The sequence below is a fragment of the Cariama cristata genome, unplaced genomic scaffold (genome assembly GCF_000690535.1).
Source record: "Cariama cristata isolate BGI_N322 unplaced genomic scaffold, ASM69053v1 scaffold39713, whole genome shotgun sequence".
NCBI lineage: Eukaryota > Metazoa > Chordata > Aves > Cariamiformes > Cariamidae > Cariama > Cariama cristata.
In genome coordinates, this window is record NW_009607350.1 from 1 (window position 1) to 4,607 (window position 4,607).

General features: G+C 42.7%; 1 non-coding gene across 1 annotated transcript; it reads right to left on the reverse strand.

Moving 5' to 3' along the window:
• Nucleotides 1–229: 229 nt before the first annotated feature.
• On the reverse strand, nt 230–300 carry TRNAG-GCC. Its single transcript has one exon. It is a non-coding gene; the product is annotated as a tRNA-Gly (tRNA).
• Between the last annotated feature and the right edge of the window lie 4,307 nt (nt 301–4,607).

The window sequence follows — 4,607 nt, forward strand, 5'->3', positions numbered from 1 at the left end:
CCCCGCCGCTCCTTACACCTCCATCTTGGCGCCCCGGGCGCAGCCGCGCGTTGGCGTCGCCCCTGGCCGCGGCCTGGCCGAGGAACTTCCCCTTACACGCAGGAACCCGCAGTCCGCCCGGCGAGGGGAGTGCGGGGAAAGCCGGGGTTGAGCTGAAGGAGGTTTCGGCGGCCGGGACGGAAGCGGAAAAGGACGGAGAAATAAGGAAGGAGGGGAAAAAAAAAAGAACAACTGAGGCCGGGAATCGAACCCGGGCCTCCCGCGTGGCAGGCGAGAATTCTACCACTGAACCACCAATGCGAGTGATGGTGAGTGCTCTACCACGCCCTGAGTCGTACCTACGGCTGGCACTATAAAAACTGTCATCTGAAGCAAAGTATGCTCTGAAAATCCACTCAGATTCTGACAATTAGCCGCTGTTAAGTATGACAAGGGGAAAACAGTATTGTAGAGGTCCTTCCAAATCAAGTCTCTAGTCATGTGCAAACAATACTGTAAGGCTGAACTGGTTGTATAATACTCCTATCATCTTTTAAAGCACCTGTATGTATATCTTATCAAGCTCATCAGCATCATATGTGTTTTCCTACCATCACTGTGATTCTTTCCCATTTAATCTATGTGCTATTAAATTTTGCAAGAGCCCGCTTCATTTTCAAGAAAACTGAAGACGCTTCATTGAGTGCAAATAGCTGGAAATCCTATTGACTACAGCAAGGAAAACCTCTGGCTCAGAGACTGAGCGCCAGGGAAACATTACTTAATTTTGCCAGTATCTCTCAGGCAATAGTTTATATGCAAAACCAGCACGAACTCCCTAAAGAGCCACATACACATACACTTGACGTTTGCAGCAGGGCTCTAAGAGCAATCTAGGGAACCGAATGGGTTAGACTTGGGCTCTCAACCTGTCTTGCAATACTAGCACAAAATCTACCAGCCACTTTTCTCTCCAGACTCAAGCCAGAAGAAAGGCCAGTCCCACTTCTGAGACTTTGCTTCTCCTTGGAGTGTTGCAAATCCTGAGCCAATTCTGAATAATGTGAGCAAACTGCAGGGCTTCAGGAACTTTTTTCAGTGCCAGAAGAGTGGACAACAAAGAGCTCCCAGCTCTCCAGGAACCGTCAACATCAGATACCAAATGCTCAGCAAAGTTTTAAAGCCTACTGCAAAGCTTTTCCAGCCCTTTGCAGTTGAAGACCCCTAAAAAAGTTTCAGTGGACAAGTGGACCCCTTCACACACAGATTGTAGTACAGATAGAAATTAATTTATATTCCAAAATCATTTTTCATGGAGTCCTATGGAAAAAGAACCAGGAGAAAGGTCTTCAAACTGCAGGCTGAAAGCCATTAGTCTGACTCAGTGGATAGGATGTGATGGATGCTGTCCTTTTTCATGTCAGGATTAACTGACCTTGTAAGTTGGCCAAAACTGGCACAGCAAATGCTCTGTAACTTCTCTGCCATGTTTCAAACCCTGCACATGAAACTGCCTGTACACCAGCTCCCAGCCAGGCTAAAGGCAAGAAAAGAAGGGAAAGGATGTCAGCTTTCATTTAAAAATACAGTATTTCCAGACTATAAAATTTCAGAGTTTTGTTCCAGAAGTCTATTAATCCTTGCCTGCCTATCCTCACTCTCTTTAGATATGGGTTCAGAATCTTCTGCATATTATTTTTCCTTTCATCTCCTTTTTACATCTGTCCCCCATCACCAATTTATCATCTTTATTGTCAGTGTTTCTCCAAAAGTTTAATTCCAGACCTTTGCTGATACACTTTTTTACAATCCATGATGATGATGCCTGACCCCAGCAGCTGGGATGAATGAGCATAATACAAATGCCTCTCTCAACAGCTTTCAATTTTTTGTTCTAATAGTGATAGTCTTCCTAAATATTTTCCAATGAAGACATATACCCTCTTAGGGTGTAAATACATATGAGGACCACCTACAGGTCCACTGACATCATGCAAGGGAGATGGGGAATATCTAAGAGAGAACTCATTACCCTTACATACAACTTTTCAGGAGATGAGGTGATTAGCTCAGTTCACTTTGTTTTAATTGCTGCACTTTACGTGTTAGACAGTTATGCTACACCATCCATAGGGAATGCAGACATAGGTTTTTCTAAATGTGCTTAGCATGTCAACATTTTAAGCATTGGCTTGTGATTGTTACCACTAAGGCTTGGTGAGAGAGGGGCCTCGGTATTAACTATTGAAAGCAGGGGGCCTAGTAATTGCTATTGAAAGCAGATCTGCAGGGTATTTGTATTCTTTGTCATGAAAGATGTTTACTGTATTCAGCATTTCGCTGATCACCCTATAGTGTCTTTTTTTCTTTTACATTCAAAATTCATTAAACAAAGTTGGTTTTTTTTTAACAAAATGTCAGCACCGCTTCACATCAGTCTAGCTGACAGTGCGTTTGACTAGCACTTTCAGCCCATAGGGCTTTTTTTCTTTTTCTAAACCAAAAAGACAGTTAAAAAAAGAATGTTTTTAAAGAAGGTGCATTGTAGCAGTTTATGCCATCCTTTTTCTTCACTGGACTCAGTTGTGGAAATCAGTCCTATTACGAAAAGTGCGTTTCTAGAAACTACCAAAGCACTCCTTCAGAGCTGTACTCCCCAAGTATTGCACTCTTCCAACAAAAAAATGCACTCTAAAAGAAATAATAAGGCCGTGACCGATTACAAAAGCAAGTATAAATGAAGGTCAAATCTCTGAGGACATTAAAATATATTTAATTAAACCTCTTCATGCTGCAAAATGGGCAATTTACCCTCTACTACTACCTCATTGTATGTCAGCTTGGAAGAGGGTGCAGCTGGGAACATTAATGTATGAACGATGGGCTGTTCTCAGATCTTCCTTGGTATTTAACTGTGGGGTGGGGATTTGGGGAGGTAATCTTCCTATGTCACTGAGCAAATAAAGTACTGAAAGAAGATGATGGGAAGTGGATAGCCATCCAAACCAGAACAAAGAGAAGATAGTGACGAGAATACATTTCAGTGTGCATTAGAAAACCTATTTTGCAATGCAATTTCACTGTTTTCCCCTCAAAAAGGTTGAACTCTCCAGCTCCAAACATCTTTAAGAAATCTTATTTCTTCAATGTTAATTTTTACATTTACATTTTTACATGACTTCTGCTTGGATTTACAGTTTCACTTCCATTTTTATTATAAAAATGTTACTCTATATTCTACATTGCTTATTATACAGAAAGGATAGTTATTGCCTGTCCCATCTAAAAATGGGAAAAGAGAGAATTAATAATCTCCTAGATACAAACTGGGACAGGAGTTAAGCAGCGTAATACAAGCAAACTAATCCCTCTGAAGTTTGCTAAACACACAGTGATACTGCTGACAGATCCCATGTGAAAGCACACGTTGTTGCCACATGTAGTATCAGACATAGATTATTAACATCTTATTGACATAGATTCACATTCATAGACATGGTTATAAATTCAGTGTTTACTATTTTCCCAACACATCACCAATCTCCTCTCAAAGCCCACAGTAAGGGCAAGGACACTCCTAAAGGGTGAACAAGACAAGAAAAGTGGTAAAAATGAGGGATTTCACAGTAGGAAGGAAGATGATCGCAAAACGATCAAGCACTGTTTTCTAGTGTAAATGTCCTAGTGTAAAAAGGGAAAGGAAGTAAGTTGCAGAACTGAGAGAACAGTAGGAAAGGACAAGAAGGTCAGTTAAAGGGAAGAAAATAACACAACAAAATGTGGAAGAGAAAGTTGGAATATGTTTCCTGAGCTTTGTGAAAGGTTTGGACCACGCAGATGAAAAAATATTGTACGGTAGTTGCACACTCAGTAAAGCAAACCAGCAAGCATTCAGCTTTCTGTGGAGTGGCTGCAGAAAAGTGCTCTGTGTTTGAGGAATTAATGAGAAATTGGTGATCAGCCATAGCTCTGCGAGTTGCTGCTCCCAAAGCTCTCTTTTATTTTAAGTCGGTTCTTTACTTCCATGATGTTTAGGGTTTGTTGAGTTTAAGATATGGGCTATTTGCCAAGGCTGCAGACCACAACCTCATACCCCACAGCCACAGTCGGAGGCTTGCAGGAGCCTTTTGGCAAGAGTGGTGTCACCATGCAACTGGTGACAGCAGGGAAGCCCCAAAGCTGGAGCTGCAGCATCCTTACAAGTGGGGTGGAAAGTTTCATCCACATAGAAATGGGAAAGAGCAACTACCTCCCATCTGTTTCATTCTTGTGCATTTGCTAGGCTGGCAATGGGGACAGAGCAACGATGATCCAGCCATCATGTCAATTACTGTCATATCAAACACTACTCATTAGAGGGCTGTGACACAGAGTGATGTGACTTCTTCAGTACAAGGATATTCCCAGAAAAGGAGCTGACCTGTCCACACACAAGACCCTCTAGGACTGCAGGAGTACTGTCTAAAGCTACACGAATAACTTCACTAATAAGCAACAGGAGAGCATCTCTCCCAACCCTCCTCCTCGCAGCAGCCCTGGCTCCAAAGAAACTTCTCTCCCCGACTTGCTAATGATGCACTGGTCCAGCAGGGGCCGGAGGCAGGAGCGGGGTGGAAAGGGCGAAGGGG